General features: G+C 36.6%; 1 pseudogene; it reads right to left on the reverse strand.

Annotated features, from left to right (window-relative positions):
• LOC123253084 overlaps window positions 1–23,875 on the reverse strand; it is a 27,522-nt pseudogene extending 3,647 nt beyond the window's left edge.
• Window positions 23,876–24,681: the final 806 nt, after the last annotated feature.

Consider the following 24,681-nt stretch of genomic DNA (forward strand, 5'->3'; position numbering starts at 1 on the left):
GAGAGGAAACATATAAGAAAAACAACTGCTTGAACGCATGGGTCGGGGTGGACATGATTGAGGATGTGGACTCGAAACTACCACACCAATGCAACTACCAACAATTTGGAAATAGGTCTTGATCAAGGAAAGATGACAAAACCAGTGGAAATGTGCATCGGCCATGGGTGGGAGGTGAGCGGGGGGTGAAGGGGAAAGTAGGAGCATGAATCATGTAACCATGTTAAAAATGAATATTAATAAATGTTTAAATTAAAAAAAATTTAATATACTTTTTGTACATTCCATGCTTTTTTTTATCTTGGGTGGGGGTAACAAGGGAAACTAAATGTAAGTTCAAAATTTGCCAAAGGGAAGAGAAGAAAAATAAATGCTCATTAATTAAAAAAAATAGTTAAGGAATATTATCTTCTGCTGTGTTGTGGCTAGAATGGTGGCAGCAGATGTCAGCGTTGCTCTTCTCCTTTCAAGGTTTCTAGTGCCCTGTCGGGGCTTATCTTGACTAGAGTTTGCATGGGCTAGCAATAGTGAGGAATGGAGAAGATATGAGCATTTGTCCTCAGATGTCAAAAGGTCCAGTGGAAGAAGTTGGGTGACAGGGAGGGTGAAGGAGGAGATTTTGCCTTTACCCAGAGATTGGGAAAAGGGAAAAATAATTCAGTGGCTCTACTTTGAGTCCTTGTTGAGTAAGAGCTGAGACTCTTCTAGTAAGAAAAATGTATCGAGATCTTGACAGTTATTTGAAAAGTTTTTTTGTGTGCTGGTCAGGGCAGTCTGTAACACTGATAAACAACAGAACTAGAAGTAGTCTATTGGATAGTCCCAAAGGCATGTTAGATTTTACCTGTCAAAAGGAAGGGCTGGCGGAATCTCGAAGGGCCCTGAGTTCTTTTCCCGGGAGTGGTATGGGAAAGAAAGGGTTCAACCTCAGAATTGTGTTACAAGTCTGGAGAAACTGTATGAATGCCAGGAGGAGATAGAGTATCCTATTCCCTTTCCCATAGCAAAAGTTACTCTTTTAAAAATTTAATATACATTTTGTACATCCCAAGTTTTTTTTTGTTTTGTTTTGTTTTGTTTTGTTTTCTTTTCTTTTTTTAAATCTTGGATCTGGCAAGTGAATTAAATGTGAGTTTGAAATTTGTCATAGTCTTCTATTCCCCAGGAAACCTGGATGTGATGGGTGAAACAGTACAGTATTACTATTGTCAGGCCCTCCATACTAAGCCCAGATTGACTTTGTCTGCCATAAAGGTTACATTTTTATGCAGAGGAAACTGGCTGATCCCCAAATCAGAGACTTTAATGTCACTAAGACCTAAAACAAATTTAAGTCTTCCAAATATCAAGAAAAGATACAATATATATTCGATTTTCAAAAGCCTAAGATGTTTTAAAATTCAGAAACACACCCAATGAAGTAGGTTGGAGCAAGAAGTGAATCTATGTGCTTTCAATAATATTTACAGCAGAATAAATCTGGATCAAGACATTCTCTAAACGAAAGAAGTATTTCATTCTGTTTGACTCTCTACCCTTCACTCATGATGTTTTCATCCTACCTTGATTCACTCTTTTGCAGCTGCGTTGTCCTGTGCCAAGGGCACATAGTAAAAAAAAAATGTTAATCCTCCTACCTCCTGGCCCCTGTTGTGTAGATGAGGACACAGAAAGAAAAGGAGACCAGACTAATTGAGCACCTACTTTTCATAATCCCCTAGCTGCCATTAAGCATTAGACAACATCTCAGTTCAAGTCAATTCTCCCAGTGACTCTTGGAAAAGCCTGAGAAATGCACCCTGGGCATGGAAGGAAAGATAATTACTACCTCCTCTAAAAACCACTTTAAGATTGTTAAGACCTGCTTCTGCTCTAAGTCGCAATCTCAGCTCTCCTGGAGGTCAAAGACCATGCCAAGAGTGGCACAAATACAAAGCTGAGAAACGGCTTTTTCAAGTAAGGGGAGGGCATAGAATTATATGACAAATCCTCACTGACTTAATAGAATCATAGCTCTAAAATTCTGTGGTTCTGTGAGATCAGCAAATATTTAACATCAGTGAGCTAACCTTGTTAACAGCGAAATTCCCTACCTTCCTGTCAATTCAATTCAGTATAATTTGACAAGCTTTTATAAAGTACCAACTGTTTGCCAGGCACTGTCCTAGCCTCTGGGTAGAGCAAAGACAAAAACTAAACAGTCCCTGTCCTGAAGGGGCTTATGATATACTGGGACATAATATGTGCAGGGAGTGGTGAGTGTGAAAGAAATATAAAGGAAAAAGAGAAGCAGTATTCTTGATGGACAGTGAGCTGGCCTCAGAGCTGAGAAGACTTAGGTTCAAGTGCCATCTAAAACACATGCTGGCAATATTATCATGGGCAAATTTCTAATCTCTCCATGCCCTAGGTAACAACCAGACTATGTGTAGCAGAACAGTTCCTGATCAGCACTGATAGAGAGTTTCCTTGAACAGACCATTCACAAACAAACAAACAAAAATTTCAGAGGAAATCAAAGGAAATTCAGGATGAGATGGAGAACAGTTCTATCAATGGGTATCCAAAGAAGATCTTGGAGGAGGTGGTACCTGAGCTAAGCTCTGGGAAAATAGGAGATGAGAAGGAAGAGTATTTTAGTCATGGAGACAATGACATGGATGAATTATTGAGTTCAAGAAACAGTGTAACATATAGGTCTCTGGCCTTGGAAAAGATTCCTTTATACTTGAGATCTTTCTTAATGTCTAATATTTTGTTGGCCTTTATTGTTTCAGAGTTAGATTGGTTCTCAAAGAACAGTTAATAATGAATCATAAGTTGCTTTCCTGTGGTATGATTTAAAAAATGACGAAAGGCTCTTCATTTTGCATACTGAATGTGGAAAAAAATTCCTAAAGACATTACTTGGTACATGTTAAAATTGATTGGCCACCTTTCACACATTTGCACAGATTGAAAAGGTCTTCTTAAAGCATCTTTCCATTAGCTTGGCTCTTCTCTCCCTGGAATAGTTGAATGTCACCTGCACAACTCACAGAGAAATCAATGAGTATTATATAAATGGAAATTTAGAACCTTAGACTTCATCCCCCATAAGTCCCTTAGTTTTCACAAAATTCCCTTTTTTCTCCCCTGCGCCTCCACGTTCGTGTGGTCATGTTATTGTTTTATAGTTGGCTGTAACTCCTCCCTCTCTCTCTTTGGTTCCTGGGATCTAGCTGGTTAGTATAACCTTTTAGTTAGTCTCTTTTGTTAGTTTATTATTAATAAAATATTCATAAATATAATATTTAGTATTTTGCATATTAATTTTAATCTCCACAGTATGCTCCATCAAGTATAGATTTAGAGTAAATGGACTGTAAGGTCCCTTCCCACTGCTAGTTTCTGTAATTCTGTAAGGTATCCAAATGCTACTAACTCAAAACTGGGTCATTTACGAAGGCTGGATTTGAACTCACATCTCCTGACTCTAGGCCCAATGCTGTATCCAATACACTCCCTAGCTATAATAGGTCAATTGTGATTTTCTAGCCCTTGCCCTTCTAGATAATTCCTGAACTCAGCATTCCATATTCCATTTCCCTTCTCCTTGCCTTTTCATTATCTCTCCCCTATACTTAGATTATAGCTCCTTCTACCTCTATCTCTCAGAAAACTTAGTTTCCCTCCAAGCTCAAGTCAAATGAGCCCTCTTTCAGAATATTTTCCCCTTCCTCCGATTATCTTGTATTTATTGGTCTGTTTTTGTTGCTGTTGTTCAATTGTTTTCAGTCATGTCCAACTCTTCTTGACCCTATTTGAAATTATTTTTGCCTAAGACATTGGAGAGGTTTGCCATTTCCTTTGCCAGTTTGTTTTACAAATGAGGAAACTGAGGAAAACAAGGTTAAGGGATTCTCCCAGGGTAACACAACCAGTCAATGTCTGAGGCCAGATTTGAACTTGGGAAGAAGAGTCCTTCTGACTTCAGCCAAACTCTCTATCCACTGTGCCACCCAGCTGCCTCAGTGGTGACATGTTGAGTTTCCAGCAAAATATAAACTATTTGAGGTCAAAGACTGTTTCTGATTTTTGTCCTTGTGTTCTCAGCACTGAACACAGTGAGAGTGTTTAATGAATGCTAAACTGAATACAACTGAACTTCAATTAAGTTTTCACTAGAAATTTCTAAAACATAAAACTGGATTTAATCTCATTTCATCATCTTTGGTATGAGGGTAAGAAAGATACACCGTGCAAGAGAGGCCCAGCCTCTCCTACTCTGTCGGATGACTGATTTTCTCTTTGTGCAGAACATAAAAAGATGTGGCTGTATTCAGTGAAGACTCGCTCTCAAGCCTGAATGCAGCCAGCTTTCATGAGATCACAGGTGGGTGAGCCTTGATACTTCACAGCAAGTTGGCAGCTGAAGCAACAGAGACTTTTCTACTCTTTCCTTAACACATCCATTAAAACTTGAAAAAATGCAAGTCATTACTTTGATTTTTAATTCTCAGTCAAGCAATGTCTATTCTTTTTTTCTTTTATACTCCTGAAACTAAACCATTGCTTTGTAAGAGGGTACTTGCAGAATCAAGAAAGGAGGAGGACTGAAAAAAAAAGTGTCTGCCTTTCTTAACTTGACATCCATTAATTATAAAATAATAGGGACAATAAGGTGCCTCAGTGGGCTCAAAGTAAGGCCTGGTTATGGGAGGTCCTGGGTTCAAATGTGGCCTCAGACACTTCCTAGCTGTATGACTAGGTAAGCCACTTGACCCCCTTTGCCTAGCCCTTACCGCTCTTCTGCCTTAGGACCAATATTTAGTATTGATTCCAAGATGGAAGGCAAGGGTTTTAAAATAATTATAATAATAATAATTATTATTATCATCTACTATGTATCAAGTACTATGCTAAATGCTTTATAAATATTGTATCATTTGATCCTCATAATAACCCTCGGAGGTAGATGCTGTCGTTATTCTCATTTTATAGTTGAGGAAACTGAGGCAGGCTGTGGTTAAGGGGCTTGCCCAGTCATTTGACTTACTAAATGCAGGACCAGATTTGAACTCAGACCCTCTTGATTCCAGGTCTAGTGTTCTAACCATATAAACACCATCATAAAGACAAGAAATAGAATAATATAATGGGCAGAGAACCAAACTAGAGTCCAGAAGGCCAGGTTTTGAATCACTTCACACGTTGTACGGCTCTTAGTTATTTATTTAATCTCTTTCGTCATAAGCAATTCCCTAGGAAGTATCTATTAAGTCATAGATGGACTTCAGGTATTGGTAAGTAAAAGGAATTCCCTCACAATACAAGCTGTTAAAATCATAGATTATTCTTGTACTCTGAAGACAATGTTATAAATAAGTTGTGAAGTCGATTTTGCCGGTGACTCACTTTGCAAATGCCCAAAGAAGAGCTCCTTTGCAGAGACAGAAAAGAACAATTCACATATGAGCTAGTCAGCAATTGAAAAATATCGAATGCCTGTGATGTACTCAGAACCAGAGTCACTTTATGGAAGGGTGAAATGGGATGTTGCCTAGGAAGTATGACATGAAGGCTGCCAATTTAAATTGCCTCTTCCCACTTCCATCTAATCCAAAATTATCTCCTCTTGTTATTGGACCTTCATTAGGCACAGGACTGAATTTATACCATTCCTGTAGTTATCAAAGTCCTAAGATTTTTTTTAAAAAACCGTCTCTGAAGGTTTCTGTGAAAAATAAAATCAAATGTCATGATACACTTGTTTTGTACTATGTTAGGCCTTGTGAGGAAATATGAATGAAGTATAAGAAATAATAAAAACAATAATGAAATGCACATTTACTGTATGATAGGTTAAAAATTGATTTTACATATATTGTCTCATTTAATCTCTATAAGAACACAATGAGGTAGGTTAAGTGTTAATAATCCTAATTTACAAATAGGGAAACTGAGGTTCAGGAGGTTAAGTAAGAGGAGGAGGAGAAGGAGGAGGAGGATAGCTTCAAGGTTTATAAAGCACTCTACAAATATCTAATTTGATCCTCACAATGAAAAAGCTCAGGCAGATAGAGATTGTGACATGCTCTGGGCCATACAATTAGTGTTTGAGAAAGAATTTGAACTCAGGACTTCCTGGGTCCAGACTCAACATTGTACCTACTGCTTCATGGTTTTTTTAGATCCAGAGGTATAATTTCTTTGGTGAGGAAATTCCCTTCATCCATATAGATCAGTGATTCCCAAAGTGGGTGTCACCACCCCCTGGTGGGTGCTGCAGCAATCCAGAGGAGTGGTGATGGCCACACGTACATTTGGGGGTGGTGAATAACTGTAAGCGGGGCGGTGATAGTATGTGACAGGGGGCGCTAAGTAATATTTTTTCTGGAAAGAGGGTGGTAGGCCAAAAAAGTTTGGGAACCACTTATATAGATCATCAAAGTAAATCTTAGAGAGTTGTTTGAGACACTGAGGACATCTGTAACTTGTCTAGAATCACACAACCTTTGTATGTCTGAAACAAGACTTGAAACCAGTTCTTTTTGACTATAAGAAAAATTCTCTAGCCACTACATCATATAGTCAAAAATATGCTTGTGTGTGGGTGTCTTTTCAAACCCATATTATTGCTCCTTTTAATATATTGTTCTTCTGAAAATAAGACTTTAGGAGAAACCAAGGTAGCATCCTACCTGGAAATCTGCAAGATTACAGAGGATAAACAATGGAAAGCTACCTTAAATTAAATGAGCTCCTCTGAAATTGCTTATCTTATACTGTGTATTTGTTGATTTCTATGTAATTACTAAAATGTTTAAATTCTCTCAGATGCCATAAGCTTGGTGTTTTGTTTTCAATATTTTAAAAATGAGGTACATCAATGCCAAATAAAGAGAAAAAAAAGCAAAGATTAGAATTAGGATGCAGTCACCACTTAGATTTATTCTTCTAGCTTCTTAAGGTCAATAAAACAGAATCATAATTGAAGAAAAAATAATTTTAAAAAATCCTTCTACAAGGTGAAAAAATGAACTGAGAGAAAACTGGTTAGAAAAAAAAATTGCATCACTTATTCTATACACAGCCATTATTGGTCCTTTCTGTTATTCTTCAAGATATTTGCAACAAAAAGCTATTTGCCTGATAATTAACATTCTCATGAGATGCTCAAATTCTTGATTCCCTTGGGCCTTAATGGTATCTGTCATTTTAGACACTTTGCCGTCTAAACTTTGCACCATGATTGATAGTGATCTCACAATTAGGGAACTGTGAGTAGAACTTCTGCTTGGAAAAAGACAGGATGAAATGAATCATCAATTGCAAATTAGTTGCCATTAAGTTTCTTAAAAACTGAAATGTATGCAGAATTAAATATAAGATCATCAGTTCCAAATTAATCAGTGAAGGGCAATTGCTCATTTGAAAGTCCTGAGCAAGATTGTCTTTTAGTAGATATTTTTAGATTCTATCCTCCTTATTTCTCTGGTACCTATCTTCCTAGAGAGTAACAAGCCATACTTTGCTTATTCTCATGACATCTCTGAAGGAGAGTAGTGCATACTGTCAACGTGAAATCTGGTCACCCCAAGTTTACCCATACCCTTTGAGAAACCCCAGTACCAGGCACACCTGTTTTGGGTTGAACTACAGACCTTAAACTGTTTGGGGACCCTAGTGTCGGTGGGATCTGTGGACATAGTTTCTTTATCTGTTTTAGAAGCTTCTCCCATTGTATTACAGTCCTCTCTCAGGAAGCCCAGCTCTTAGTTTGACCCTTTCCTTTGTAATTGTTACAGCTGACTGCTCTCTGATACCCCAGAGGCTGGCTGCAGACCTCTTTCCAGCCTGCTTGCAGTTTGTCTATGCAGGCTTGCCGTACCAGGTTCTCCAGAGGGCATAAAAGACCCCCAAATTCTGTCCCACTTCAGAGTTGTCATCTAGCACAGTGTCACTCCCAGAGATAATGTCCCCAGAGTCCCAGGGTGTAAACTGTAAAAATTTTGGCACTGGGCTCTGAGTAAAGGGCCAAATATTGGACTTATCCCTTTCCTGATTAAAGACTTGATTTTTCTGACTACTTTCGTAGTTCTGTGTTATTTTCAAGTTAACAACATATATAGCTAGCATCTATAGCTGGGAAATGGCAATCCAAAGATAACATATGTTCTTCAAAATCATACAATAATAAAATTTAAATTTGGATAATGGGAAATGGAGAAATGAGTAATTTACTAAATACCTACTATGGGATAGTCACTGTTTTATGTGCTAGAGATGCAAAAACTAATTTGTCCCTACCCTCAAGGAGCACTTGGTACAAGGCATTTGATCTGACTAGTCAGACCAAAACACCTGTCTTCCCCACTATTGCCTTTGTAGGCAAGATATAATAGAAACAAATGTACAAATATAACCCGCCATCACACCCCTGGGGGAATTGACTCAAAACTTAGTTCAGCTCCTTCATGGCTTTGGTAACATTAAATTCATATCCCGATACATCATGACTACCTAATGAATCTTCATCTAAATTCCAATAGCATAGGTCCAAAAGGTTACTCCATTGTTCCTTGAGGTATTTTTGATGCTGAACTGGCTGTAAAATCCAGTCCGGAATGCTGAGGATGCTGAGGAAGGTCACAGAGGCTCCACTCCCTTCACCTAAATTAGAATAGAATAAATTCAGAGATTAAAGATGAAGACCAAAAAAAAAAAAAAAAAAAAGATGAAGGCCCATTTCTTTGGGGCTACATGACCTAAAAGAGAAGAGAAGGAAAGGGAACAGAAGGGAGAAGCATTTGCTAAATGCTTTTTTAGGTGCCAGGCATAAGCACTCTAAATATATTATCTCAGTCTTCAAATCTCTTTAAGGTAGGTGCTATTATGACCCCCCAATTTACAGTGGAGGGAAATGAGGCAGGAAGAAGTTAAATGACTTGTCCAGAGTCACAGAGCTAAATCAAGTGTTTGAGACTGAACTTGAACTCAGGTCTTCCTACTTCAGGCTTTATCCACTGTACTATGTGATAGGTAGAAGGTCTTTTTCCTTTTCAGCATTGTGCCTCATTAGACTCTGTGAGAAGAGTCAATGAATAAAGCCAAGATAGGAGATGAAACAAAATGGAGGTAGTTGATGCTGGTGGATCTTTCTAAAATTCTCTAAAGCCAATCAACATTTTTCCCCACATACTTAACTAACTGGACTCATGTTCCAACCTCTCACCAAGACACTTCTATTATATTTCATTATGATTCTCCTCAAACCAAGTTCTTTGCCTGCTTCTATGTCCAGAAATTGCACAGCTGAGTGAGCTGATAGGAATCTATGCAAGAACCAGAAACTTATGATGCTAGTGTAGCTTTCTTAGGACCCACGTGTGAGGAGAACTCCAGAGTCTATTTTTGTTGACTGTCTGAACAAATGAGTTCTCTATGGCAACGTTTTCAAAATCCTTACAAATGTAAGAGATGAGAGTAGATGTTGTTGGGTGACCAGAACACAAAAAGAGGAGCTAAACCCTCACAGATTCCTATTTCAACTGACCTACTTACTTACATGTTCTTTTGCTTCTCTATCTCCTTAATTGCACACAAGATAACACTCAACAGAAGTTTCTTGAGATTAAAATGCTAAGGTTCCTTATCAGTCGATGGATCCACAAACTGTAAGGGAATAATGTTATGGTTTAAAATTTATTTATATTCCACTGTACATCACACAAATGACTCTGAAACAAAGCCCAAAGGAAGGTAGTGCCTAGGACAGTGATGGGCAAACTACAGCCCTCGGGCCAGATGCAGCCCCCTGAAATGTTCTATCTGGCCATGGGACATTATTCCTAATCTGACGAATACAATAAGTAGGATACAATACAATGAAACTTCCAAAGAGTTGCTTTTAGAAACAGACTGACAGATGAGCCATTTCCTTTCCTTTGGCCCCCTCTTTAAAAAGTTTGCCCATCACTGGCCTAGGAGATAAGGACTAAAAGAAAATTACATCATCAGAACTCTTTAGCAGACAAAATAACTCTACTTAGGAATTAAGTATTTTGAATTATTTCTTCAAGAACTCCAGCAACTACAGTGAGAAAGATTAACTGATCTTATGCTTTGAAGCAGCAATATGAGACATATTCATTAGAGACAGATTAAAATAATATTGTATTCATCTTTAATCTTAGAATTGCACATCATATCTCAAATTTCTCCTAATTTTTATTATGAAAAACTTTGTGCTATAGAGAACCAAGGGCTAGAGAATAGGTGGCAGGAGGACTTAGCTTCAACTAAGTACCAACTCTGAGGAACTGGCCATGTGACTTTTTTTTAAATTTCATTTTTTTCCAATTACCTTGAGCTTGGTTACTTAAGCTATCCTCTCTCCAAGACTGTAAGTTGCTAAGAAGATTCCAACCTGAATTGGTAGAGTGAGTTCAATGACCATTATTAAAGTCCTATCCTATTTTAGTTTGGCCTCATTTTTCATTTATAAAAACAATTTCCCATATGGGAATTAGATAAATTGAACCAAAAAATAAATAAGGAAGAAGGGAAGTGAATTAAATGTTAGAAAAATTAAAGCTAATAGATATCTAGAGAAAATGGAAGAGAGATAAAAAGGAATATACCTTCTTTTCATCAGCACATGGTACATATATAAAGTTGACTAGATATGAGGGCATAAAAACATAGCAACAAATGCAGAAAAGCAGAAATAATAAATGCAACTTTTTCAGATCATGTGATTAAAAATTATAATTAAAAAGAGTTGTAAGGGCTAAAAATTAAAGGCTGTACTAAATGTATAACAATGTGGTCACAGAAAATATATTACTCAAGTCAGGATGACTTTTTATGGTAGTTTTTTTACAAAAGGAGAAAGAGTGAAAGTAAGGAAATGAGAGAGAGTAGATAATTACTCTGGCCCAGTTTGAACCAGGCAGGGCTTCAGAGGCCCCAGCAAAGGGGGCCCAGAGGTAAATTAAACAAGGGTTTTAGCCACAAGGTGTCCTCCAAGACAAGGGGCCTCTCTGGAGGCTAGTACCTCCAGAAAATCCAAGAAAAGGAGTTAGCCTTTTTCACTCACCCACATGGTAGTTCTAAGGGAAAATCCAAGAGTAGTCCAAGGTTCCAAGCCATACCTCCTTTACAGTCAAGTTTGAAAGCAAAAGACCTAGTCACAGGAAGTTTTTCCCACTTTTAAAGACCATTCCTTTCATCACGTCCTGTGCCTTCCTTCCACTTTACATAGACTAATTGCAGCTATAGCTTTGCTTAGGACTTCCCAGAGGGCCTTCAGTGGGTTTCTGATTTGTCACCCACTGTAGCACATGTGTATCACAGACCTCCCTATATTTAAAGATAAGTGGGGTGTATATGCTTCTGATGATTAAATCTAAACGTGGGTGAGGAGAGAGTTAATCCCATCTTCACAGAGTTCATGGAGATGGAAATTAAAAATAAATGAGGAACTAAATAATGTAATTTTTCAAAACTGGTGGGTCAAAGAACAAATCATAGAGACAACTACTTATTTCATTGAAGAGAATAACAATGAGGAGACAGCATATCAAAATCTATGGGATATAGCCAAAGCAGTACTTGTGGGGGTGGGGGACAGCATGGGAATTGATACCCCTGACTGCTTATATCAACAAAATAAAAAAGAAGAGATCAATGAACTTGGAATGCAATTTAAAAAATAGAAAAAGAACAAACCATTTATAAAAGCAAGAGTTACCAATAACTCTTATTTAAGTTATATAACTGTTTTATATAGGTAGCAATGTATGCATATAAATGTATACACAGTGTTGTATCCAAACAGAAAGTGCATGCACAGGGAAGAAAATAGTGCCCTTCTATTTATAGAGGTTAGGTCTTTAATTATAGCCCTCAGTAAAGGGAGTAACAGATTATTACCTTGGGTTTCTAAGTTGATCACAGACCAGATTTCTAAGAATATGTCCTACTTCTTTGAACTTGTGATGATTTTATCTATCCAGATTGAATGTGTATTGTTGCCTTGCTCTTTCTTTCCTGCCCAGAATTCAGGAGGTCATTTAATTCTCCTTAAGAATCAATGTCTTAGAATGAGGTAGTAAATTGTGTGCAGCTGTTCTAATCCTCCTGCATCAATAAAACTCTCACTGATTACTGGGTTAGTCTCAGTAGAACAGCTTCCCCTTTCCCCACTATAGTTTAAAGCAGGGATTTGTAACCTTTTTGTGTGTCACAGACCCCTTTTTCATTCTGAAGAAGCCAATGTACCCTTTCTCAAAATAATGCTTTTAAATTACCAAAGGAAATACTGAATTTCAGTTAGAGGTTAGTGAAAAGAAGGATGCATATTTGTTTTTTTCTCCATCAAAGTTCATAGACTTCTTAAAATTGACTCAGAGATCCCTTGAATGTGTATTCACCCCAGGGTAAGAATCCCTATTTTATATTAATCTTATAACAAAATGTTGAATATTAAAAGTATTTCCTCATATCTCAAGAAACTTAGCTTGAATTAAACTAAGGAACTGAGTTCTAGAGGTTGAAAGTCAGTAAGAAACTGTTTATAAAATTCTCAGATTCCCATTATAAAAAAATAACAACAAAACCCTTATCTTCTGTCTTAGAATTTATACTAAGTATCATTTCCAAGACAGAAAAGCAGTAAGGGATAGGCAACTGGTGATAAGTGACTTGCCATGGGTCACTTACCTAGGAAGTATATGAATTCAAATTTGAACCCAGGACCTCCTGTCTTCAAGCCTGGTTTTTTATCCGTCACTTAGCTGCCTCCTCCATTATATTTTAAATTTGTTTCTTCATTTTTATGAGAGAATTTCATAGACAGTAGAGTTGAAGACTTTATTTTGCTTTCTTTTTTTAACAAATCTTGATAGCAATTTAAAATAATAGTAAAGCTATTAATAGCAAGATTAGATCCTTAAATAAGACTAGGCTTGGTTTAAAGCAGTTTTTCTATGACTTTTATTACACATAGGATGACTATTTCCCCATGTTCTACTTTCCCTTTTATATGTTTTTATTGTATTTTATTAAACAAGTTCATTTAAAAAGTCAGTATTTGACTTCTAGTACAAAAACTAATGATGTTTTAACTATGTTTTTTATTTTTGCATTTAATTCATCATTTTTAAATTTTCATTTAATATATATATATATATACATATTTTTTCTTTTTTAATGGAAAATAAAACTCTAAATACAGAGCTTCATGGTTCAGAAAAAAATTCCTACATTGTCTATGTTCAAAAACATGTCTCTTTCTGCCAAGTTTATCTTTCCACTCTTCTTAAATTTTCATCCCCTCCACATACTCTTCAATCTAGCAACACTCTTGCTGTTCTTCGCACAAAATGATGCCAAGCTTTTTCTCCGGCCATCTCTCATGCAAGGAATTTTCTCTTTCTTCATTTCTGCTTCCTGGCTTCCCTGACTTCCTTCAAGGCTCAGCTAAAGCCCTACCTTCTGAAAGGAGCCTTTTTAGCCTTTAATCTTAGAGTCTTCCTTCTAAGAATGCCCCAATTTATCCTTCATATTGTGTTTGTGCCCTCCTTTTTAGCTTCCTTTTTTGTGTTGTCTTCTCTACTAGACTGTGAACTCCTTGAGAATAAGGACAATCTTTTTGCCTTTATTTGTTTGGCATATTGCTTTGCATCATGCCTAACATATAGTAGCTATTTAACAATTGCTAGTTGAGTGACCAAAACTATATTTTAATTTAAATTCATTACCTCTCAGTTAGATGAGTAGTGTGTCATCATACAATAAAATATTATTACCTATTATGTAGTACCTACTATGTTTCAATTTCTGTTGTAAGATCTGAAGAAACACATAAGAAAAAGAAAGTCACTGACCTCAAGGAGCTTATAGTCCAAAGGAGGAAGATGAGACATAAAAGGAAGCTAAAAGGCAGGGTGGAAAAGAGGGATGGAGAAGGTACCAGGGGTCAGGGGGATGATGACAGTGGAATCAAATATAAGGAAGTGAAGCTGATGTGAAATGAAGAATTGGCTGGGCTTCTGGATCTTCTTTATTTGAAAATTTGGGAAGGATATTTTGCTCCCCTTTTCAATCATCACTCACAAGGGCAGAGGCTACTGAAGGGTTTAGAAGTCTAAGATCAGTCTTATAGTCTCTGGAATGATGAGTTTTCTGGTCCATTCTTTTGGACTCATGATTTATCATTGCTTTGCTTGAAGTTCTAAAGTTTTTCAAAATCTTGCCTCTATAGGATGTTATCATTTTATAAGTTCTTGTTCTTCTCACTTTCCTCTGATTGGTTCACAGGGCTCTTCTCAGTTTCGTCTAAAATTGTCAGGTCAAAAGGATAGTACCTATTATTTTCATTTTTATTAAAACCCTAACTTACTATCCCAGTAACAACTCTAAGGCAGAAGGGCCAGGGCTAAGCAAAAGGGGTTAAATGATTTGCCCAGGGTCACACAGCTAGGAAGTATCAGAATTCAGATTTGAACTCAGGTCCTAACAACTCAAGGCCTGGCATCGTGCAATAAAGATGGGGCGGGGGGGGGGGGGAAGGGTCAGAGGAGTGGAGTTCAGATTTCAATTCTGCCATTCACTAGTTTTGGGACCTTGGGCAAATCATCTAATCTCTCTGAGCCTCCATTTCTTCAGCTGTAAAATAAGTGACTTAAACCAGATAACTTCTAAGGTTCCTTACAGTTCAAAAATCTTAGCTCATAGAGTGACCAAAGACTTATTTCCTAACTTTCTTTCTATCAGATATTCACATTAGAGTTCCTCTGATAGACCTCCATTGTTTAGCACAGTTCTTGGCACATAAAAGGTGCTTAATAAAATTGGCTAATTTCATGCTTTCTTCTTAGAGCACCATAGTATTTCCCTAAAAGTCACAACCTCATATTAAATGGTCTATTTTTGGAGTATGCCTAAAATATACAGTTCTAGATTTTTCTCCTCTACACATCATCCTGTACTTCACTTTTCCAAAATAATGTAAACGGCATTAACTTAAGCCTCCACAAATATGTTGGACCAACAGAAGGATTTGGTTTAACATTTACTTTAATTGAAGGTAAATACGCAGCCTTTAAAATCTAATTGCAGTGTTCAAAAACAATAACCTTGAATCACTGACCCCACATGTACATTATGTAGCAAAATGACCTCATAGCTCTCCTAAAATGGCTCAACTTCACCATTTTCCCACCATGCCTTAATTAAACAGAGAATGGTGCAAGGTCACTACATATGGATAAAGCAGAAAATTAGGAGACTACTCTAATCCTATTGGCATTTCTTTTTGTGTTCAGATTTACATGTTTTTTTGAAAGACACTTAAGAGTTCCATTTCACAGCTGACTGCATTTTGTAAGTGTTGAAATTAGGCAATTTGCCATTTCTTAAAGCTCACTAGGCAGCCCTTTTAGGGTATTTCATAGGGCCCAAAAACTCTGGGGGAAATCTACCACCATTAAAAAGTAGTGATTATTCAGGGGTAAGGAAAATGGTGGATATAGTTGAAAATAAGATACAGTCACATATAAATTCTCTAAACCACTTTTTTTCCCAGTGATATAATACAAATTCAATGTTCAACTCTGCCCACATATCTCAGAAACGTATACTACCAATCACAGGAAAAACTAAGTTTGAAAGTGCTAAATTCCTCCTCTGGGAATTTTCTTTGAAACTGTGAAGGAGAAGAACACCCTTTTTGAGGCAAATTTGTTGTCTCAATTGAAAGCTCAAGAAAAAAAAAAACTGTTAAAGATGAGACTTGGCAACACTTGTCAAGCTGATAGGCCAAATAGCTATAAGGAAAATGATTTCAATTTGAGGCTAAATGAGGGGTAGTTCTGAGAGACAGACAGGAAATGATTATATAGTTATCTAAGGACCTGAGTAGCTAAGAGGAAAAGAGCTGAATCTACTTCAGGAGGAGAAAGAGGATGAATTAGCTAGAAAGGAGAAGGGCCCTTAGTATCAGAATGAGATGAAAAGTCTGCTGAATAGAAGAGGAGTGAAAATCTAGAGTACCTAAAAAAGACAATGTAATGCTTTTAACCTGTGCCAGACTGAGTAGAAGGAGACTGTGCACCCCAAATATACCTGTACTAGATAAAAGCATATTCAATCCTAAGGTAACTATTTGGTTCCACAAAAATACGACTTTGAGTAAAATAACATTATAGAGAATAGTATCACAGGAAAAAGAATAGTTACAGAGAGGCTTAAAACTTGTTTTGAGCAAAATATGCAGTCTAATAAAATATATACAATACAAATACAATACAATATATATACATAATATAAAAAATAAAATATACAATAGAATAAAGTCGAGAAGAAGAGCCTGAGGAAGAAGGTGGCTTCATCTACAGTATTTTGCCCCTTTGCCTTTTCATTCATTTGTATAGAAGCCAAAAAGAATCTTAGGTTTGGAGAGAGGAAAAAAAGGAACGCCAAACCCAAAGCACACTTAAGATTTTTACTAAAAAGGAAGCTCTTAAAATGATTCTGAAAGGGTGCAGTCTGGCATTTATACACACTAAAAAGGAGTTATGAGGATTTACTGTCTCTAAATCAGAGAACAATTTGGAACAGAGAACATGCCTTTGGTCAGAAAAGGAAGCAGTGTCTAGTTTTGCTTCAATGCTGGCTACCTGTCCTATATTCCAAAAGAACGTAGATCTTGAGCCATCGAGACATGCCTGTCCTTTTGGATAGGAAAAATTTTTAGCATAACCTATGTTCTGACAATTGAAAGACTCTCCTTTTAGGAAGAAAATAGGGTTTGTTTTTCCCCCCCTAGTCCAAATGGGTCTAACTCCATAAAAGAGCTGAAGTCCCCATGCTTTAAGTTAAAAGACTAGTCTTCTGGGCTTAAGGTAGCATTTCAGCTGAGAAATCTAGCTGTACCTAGAAACTGAAAGCAGAGAGAATTCCCACAAAATTGTGCCTACTGTACACAGTTGCTGCCTGGCAACAACCAGCTATTGAGTTGAACTGAGGCAAGGCATTGAAGAATGAGGGTGACTGACTATAGCAAATCCTTAGAGCTCCGGATCCCAATTTTCCCTGCCACCACAATATCTACTATACCAATTATTAGTATGGTTTGTTTTGACCCGGCAGACACTTCATAAAAAATAACCAGACAATCCCTCCTATAACTGCCCAAAATCAGTTTCTTTCTTGTTAAGAAAAAGGGACAATGTATCCTTTAGCTGTGGTGCTATGTGTGACTTCTAACACTAATTGTCTGTAATTAGAGTTGCATTGCTTCTCCAGGGAGACTGTGTTTATATTGTACTCCTAAATAATGCTCTTCCAGGGCTGCTTTCTTTACTGTTTCATCTTACATATGGTTTCTTATGGCTCCCTAAATTCTTATTGGTTACTCCTTCTGGAAGGAAAATTAATATTGTGTTACATTCATTGATTATAATTAGTTCAACTATTCCTTATTCATCCCTTAAAGCATCTAGATGGTACAGCAGATAAAATCCTAGACTTTGAATCAGGAAGGCTCATCTTCATGAGTTTGAATCTAGCCTCAGACACTTGCTGTGTGACCTGGGCAAGTCATTGGCTGTCTCAGTTCCTCATCTGTAAAATGAGCTGGAGAAGGAAATGGCAAAGCACTCCAATAACTTTGGCAAGAAAACCCCAAATGGGGTCACAAAGAATTGGACACAACTGAACAAGAGAAACTTAGGAAATTACACAACTGTAACTATTGAACAACAAAAACAACACGTTCTACAAACATCTAGAGAGACAGAGTAGGACAATCAATGAAAGACTTTGAACTAGCACCCCTTAAACCCAGAAATCCAAAGCCAAAAACCTGACAACTATTTTAAAGCTTTTTTAAAGCACCTCGAGAGGTTTTTTCCCCTCCTTTGTGTTCTACAAATATAGGTGGTGCATTAACTTGACCATTAGATCAAATTAATGGTCAACTCCTAGGGCATTAACTTGAGCATTAATTTCTTCTGTGTTTACCAGTTGAGTAAAATATTAACTCTTTCTAGTGAATAAAGCTGCTTCTGAGATTTGAGAGCACTGTTTATTGGTGAATTATTTGTGTTTAATATTTCAGTGATCTTTCACAGTCTGATTATAGTGGTTTTGTTTAACTGAGAGTTTTACAATGCCTTTCTGTGAAAGGTTGGTCTCACAAAATGGTGGACTAGGAATCAATAAACATCTATTAAACACTATTTATATACCAGGTATTGTGCTAAGTGCCGGAATTGGGGAGACTTTGAATCCTGTCTCTCATACTAACTAACCTTACTTCTCTGGGAAAGTCACTTGATCCTCTCAATCTCAGTTTCCTCATCTTAAAAGATGTATGATATTTGTGTCATTGACCTCACAATGTTATTATGAAGATGAAATTATATAAAGAAATATTGATCAGACAGTGGAGGGAAAGGAGCTTTTATTGTAAGAGTTAAATTAATGTCCCATACTTGAAGTATTATTTTTTATAAAGTTTATTATCTGACAAAATAGAACCATGTGACTAAGTTTTTCTACCTGTTCAAAATCCCCGCTCCATCAAAGCCTGGACAGGAAGGCAAGAGGGCTAGACACCGAACTCCACCCAATTTATATCCTGTCCATATCAGCACATAATGACAGGAAATAAGTAGAATGCTGAGAATAGTAGTTTTGCTGGGGATCCCAGTTTTTAGGGTAACAGATTCAAATTACACAATATATAACAACTCTATACTCTATTCCCTCAGCATGCCAATAACATGACTCTCAAAATGCGGGAAAAGTGAAAAAAATGCCCCAAAGCAATACAAAAAAATAAATAAATAAAACAAAAACTGAAGATAAACTCAATAACCTTTCATTTGTGGCATCCTTTGTCCTAGCCCTGCATTCTTTTATATTCCATACTCTGAAAACTGGTCAGGGATAATCCTATGCCCCCTACCTGTGAATGCCTTACCACCTGTGGAAAAGAGCATTTCTAGTCCCAGGGCAAGGAAAGGCCCCATAAGTCTGACTGTTGCTACCTTTGGTTCTCCTCTTCCAAAACCCAGTAGCCAGGTAGCCTTCACTAACAAACAGAAGGAAATGGATAGAAAATAGAAAGAAGTGGAAAAAAGTGGAGTAGTGACACAAATTCAACAGTTTCCTAGAGTACTCCTCTCATCAGTAACTCAAGTTGCTTCCCTCTACAACTAATTCTTATTAAAGGTAGTTATTCTAGGGACTCAGAGTAGTCATTTGCAAAAATTATTGTAGATTTAGAGTTCTGAAGAAAAGGATTATAAAGGGTAAAGGAACAGTCTAATTATCATGGAATCTCCGCAGCAATGCCCTAATTTCTCATCCTTACCCTGAGTCCATGGACCTTGTTCATTTTTGTTATCTAAAGCTGTCTCTAAGGGATAGAAAGATAGGTAGATGTTTGGTTTGTTGTTTTTTTTCTGTTGTGTCTGACTGTTTGCAAAGATACCACAGTGATTTGCCATTTCTAGCACATTTTACAGTTGAGGAAACTGAGGCAATACAGGGTTTAAGCAACTTGCCCAGGGTCACACAGCCTGAGGCCAAATTTGAACTCCTGATGAGGAGTCTTACTGTCTCCAAGCCCGACATTTTATCCAGTGCTTCCCCCAGCTACCCAGAGTAAGCCCTTAATCAATTCGTGTTCCTCAGCCCCTTACTCTCCCTCCCCATCAGAAGGTTGGTAACATTCTTCATCTTTAGCCCTTTGGAATCATGGCTGATCATTTTGTTCATCAGGGTTCCCAAGACTTTTCAAAGTTATTTGTCTTTATAATATTGCTGTTTTTGAAGAAATCATTCTCCTGATTCTGCTTCCTCTACTCTGTACCAGTATATACAAATCTTCCTGGGTTTCAGAGAAACCCTCATTTTCATCATTTCTTAAGGCACAATGATATTTCAGAAAAGACTTGTTTATAACAAAATCTTTATATCTACTCTTTTTGTAGTAGTAAAGGACTGAAAATTAAATGAGTTCCCATTAATTGAGAAATTATTGAATAAGTTATGGTACAAGAAAGAAGGAATCCAGTATGTTTTATAAAATGTATGAAATATGTTATACCTCATACAAAGAAAACGGAGGCAAGATCACTCAGGAGAGTGAAAATATTACTAAGAATTCTGTTAGGTCAGCTGAAATGACAGTAATAGGATGAGTAAGATAAAAGTGAATGTGATTCACACAATAATTTTTTGGAGCCTCAAGAGTAACTCAGAAGAGCAATCAAGGAATTAAATGAAGATATTTTTTAATCTAATAAATTGAGAATAATAAAAACCAGATAGGCATCTTTGCTATACTTTTTAGTCTTATAGAGTTGCTTGGGTGAATAGCTAGGTGGTACAGCAGATAAAACACTGGGCTTGGAATCAGAAAGTCTTATCATCATGAGTTCAAATCTAGCCTCAAAAACTTATTAGTTGTATTACCTTGAGCAACCCAAAATCTTTGCCAAGAAAATCCCAAGGGATGTTATATAGCATTGGTCACAGCTGAAAAATGAATGAACAACAAAGAGTTTCTTATGACATTGGAAGGTTGAAACATTTGCCTAGGATCATACAATTAGTTTTCCAAAATGGGACTTGAATTCAGATCTTCCTAATGCTAAAGACTTTCACTATACAACACCACTACTGAGAGAGAGAGAGAGAGAGAGAGAGAGAGAGAGAGAGAGAATTATATTAACAAGACATAAAAAAAGAGAATTACCCAAAAATGCAATTAAACATCTAAAAAAAATTGACAAATTGGCAATCCTGAAAAAAAGTACATAAAGGAAGAAAACTTGAAAATTAAATGAGAAATGGGTAAATTTGAAAATAAAAGATTATAGAATTGAAAAACAAAACTAAGAGTTAGGTTTCTAAAATATTAACAAAATTGATAAACTATCAACTAACTTTATCAATACAGAGAAAGGAAAATTCATTTACTAGAATAAACAATTAACATGAATTTACAAAAAAAGAGAAAAGTAAGAATTCTCAAATCTGACTATATATACCAGCAAAAGTAAAAATTTGAAGAAATTCAATAAATATCTACAAAGATGTAAAATATCCAAAAGACAAAGACATTTCATATAATTTAATCTTAGAAATAAACTACTGAAGAAGAAAAAGTATTAGGCCAGATAGGTTAACAGGTAAATTCATATTTAAAAAGCAATTAATATTCATGTTAAAGAATTTTCTTTTCAAAAATAGTAACAGAAGACATTCTACCAAACTTTTTTTGAGACAAAAATGGTTCTTATACTTAAATCTTGGAAAAAGCAAAGCAGAGACAGAGACTTCCATTTTACTCTCACTAATCAATATTAATATTATGTTACATAATGGATAGACCTTGTTCCTGCCACCAGTAAAGCCTTAATAATAATCTTGCCTCAGACATTTATGAATCTGGATAAGTTACATGACTTTCTCTAAGGCTCAATTTCTTCATCTGTAAAATTATAATAATAGTAATACCTACACTTAAGGATTGTTGTGATCAAATGAGATAACATATATAAAAGTACTTTTGAAACCACAAAGCAACATATAAATTTTAACTTTTATGATGTAAATGTTTGAAAATTAAATTCTAGCAACAATCCTATAGCAATATATGCAGAAAATTATTCCAATTTGACCACACCAAGTTGACCAAGTTAAATCACATCAAATATGTAAAATCAGCATCAATAAAAAAAGATATAAAGTATCCAAACTAAGAAAACAAGAAACTTTAACATAACCACACAAACAATTAATCACATGATTTTTCATTAAGACAACAAAGATAAAATATGACTACTGCAATACAGGGAAAAACAAAACCTTTTAGAAACTATAGCACTTATTTACGTAACTGGTATTTGTGTTTAAAACTTAAGAGCATAGGCATAAAAGAACTCTTTAAAAGAAAGGTCTAACATTTGAAATGGTAAAACCCTAGAAAATTTTTACTGTCTAAACAAAGACAAAACATTCTCCATCTAATGCTATTTGATGTAGGCCTAAGAACTTAAGCTAAGAGAAGAAAATAAGGAATTTGTGGAAAGGTACTGAGTGATAATGCATGTATAATCCAGTGGAATTGCTTGTTAGCTCCAGGAGTGGGGAGGGAAGAAGGGAGGGAAAGAACATCAATCATGTAACCATTGAAAAATACTTTAAAAATAAATCCATTAGGGGGCAGCTGGGTAGCTCAGTGGATTGAGAGCCAGGCCTAGAGATGGGAGGTCCTAGGTTCAAATCTGGCCTCAGACACTTCCCAGCTGTGTGACCCTGGGCAAGTCACTTGACCCCCATTGCCTACCCTTACCACTCTTCTGCCTTGGAGCCAATACACAGTATTGGCTCCAAGACAGAAGGTAAGGGTTTAAAAAAAAATCCATTAATAAAAAAAACAAGAAAACAAGCTTAAATATAAACATTGACAAAGAAGAGACAAAATTATTCCTATTTGAGGATGGCAAAGAATGACAAAATCCTCAAAAATCTCAGGATCAACAAAGGAATGAATTGAGATATTACTAGCTTCTGCAAGGTGGCAGAATGCAAAATAAACCCACAAAAGTTACTAGCATTTATATATAGTACTAACAAAACAAAGAAGGAAGAAGAAAAAGAAAAATTCAATTAAAAACAACTATAAAATGCACAAAATATTTGGGAGTTAACCTATTACAACAAACACAAGAGTTATAAATATATTTATAAACACGCTATAGAAATAGAGGGTTTAGATACCTATTACTCATAGTTGGATTGTGACGATGTACCAAAAATTATATTAATACTTAAAATAAGTAAAGGGATTTGTCCAGTCTGTTAGGAGCAGAACAGGAGGTGGGGGGGAAGGGAGGGAGAAGCTCCATTTCCTGACTCTAATCCCAGGACTCTTATGCAGCAAAAAAGAAAAAGGGTTTTGTAACATTACTCTTTCTTGGATCTCCTTCTATCTAGATGACCACTGCTCAGGCTGAATCTCCATCTAGGACTAGGTCATGCCTGCTAACTTTGGGTTTCCCAGAGAGCTCTATCCTGGGTTTTCTCCTTTTTTCTTTCTAAAAACTATTTCACATGACAATCTAATAAGATCCAAGGATTCAGCTATCATCTCTATGCTGAGAATTCTTAAATCTACTTCTCTAGTCCTAAGCTCTCTGCTGACCTCTAAACACTCATCTCCAACTGCCTATTGAACATCTCGATAACCTTAGCATGTCCAAAATTGAATTTATTATCTTCTCCCCCCTCCAAAATCCAATTTCCCTAGGACTTTTGAGGGTGCCACCATCTTTTCAGTCACTGAGGCTCAAGGCTAAACCCCCTAGAAGGAGTCCTCCATTCCTTTTTCTCTCACTCACCTCAGTGTCATATCCAATTTGCTGTCAAGACCTGAAGACTTTACTTTTATAACATCTCTCACATGTGCACTCCCATCTCTCCTCTGACACTGCCACCATGCTGTGTAAACCCTCATTGCCTCACCTGTTAATTGTAATGACCTGCTGGTTGTTTTGCCTGTCAGGGATCTCTTACCACTTCAGTCCATTCTCTACTCCATTGCCAGTGATAAATCTTTACCACAGGTCTTACTATGTCACCCTCCATAAACTTCCATGGCTCCCTATCACCTCTGGGATTAAATATAAAATCTTCTCATGTTCTTAATTTGCTCCACCCCCTCCCACCCTCTAGTCTTCTTACATGCCCACATACACACACTGCTATCTAGTGACACTGACCTCATTGTTATTCTACGAATAAGACATTCTACCATCCAGGAATTTTTATTGACTGTCCTCATGTCTGGAATATTCCTCCTCGGCATTTCTGCTACATAGTTTGCCAGGCTTCCTTCGAGTGCTAGCTAAAATCCCACTTTCTGGAGGAAGCCTTTGCCAATTCCTCCTGCTAGTGCCTTCTCTCTTTTTTAATACCTCTAATTTATCATCATCTATAAATCTTGTTTGTACATAGTTTTTTTGCATATTGTGTCCCACATTAGACTGTGAGCTCCTTGAGAGCTAAGACTGTCTTTTATCCTTCTTTGTATCTCAAAAACTTACCACAGTAATTGGCACATAGTAGGTACTTATAAACTGACTGTCAATTGGTCTGATCAAGCAAGGATTCAAAGAAGGGAATGAATGGATCTGGAGACAGAATCAAAAGGGAAAAAAGCAAGCAACTCAGAGTTCAAAGGTATACAGGCAGTCCATTTTTTTTTTTTTGGTCTTTGAAATGGAGATTTTGTTCAAAGAGACATTCAAAAGAAAGCACTAGCTTCATCAGGACCTGAGACACTAAGAGAAAGCCAATTATCTGACACACATGAAGTCAGAATGGAAAAATCTGGACTGGTACATTAAATTATGCCAAGTGGATTCTGTGACTAAGCTAAGTATCTATAATTTGCATATTTGTACATGCCTAATGCCCCCAAATTAACCTCTTGTAATAAAGTGGATTTTGCTCTCTAAATGGTTGACTAAGCATGGGAAGTACAAAGGGAGGGCTTAGGGTCGGTAGAGCAAAGAATTGTGGAGTCCCAAGGTTATAATTTAAAAAAAGATTCTTATTTTTCTCTGAATAGACTTATTTTTTATTAAATATTATTTTTAATTGGCAAAAATA

The sequence above is a fragment of the Gracilinanus agilis genome, chromosome 1 (assembly GCF_016433145.1).
Source record: "Gracilinanus agilis isolate LMUSP501 chromosome 1, AgileGrace, whole genome shotgun sequence".
NCBI classification, from domain to species: Eukaryota; Metazoa; Chordata; class Mammalia; order Didelphimorphia; family Didelphidae; genus Gracilinanus; species Gracilinanus agilis.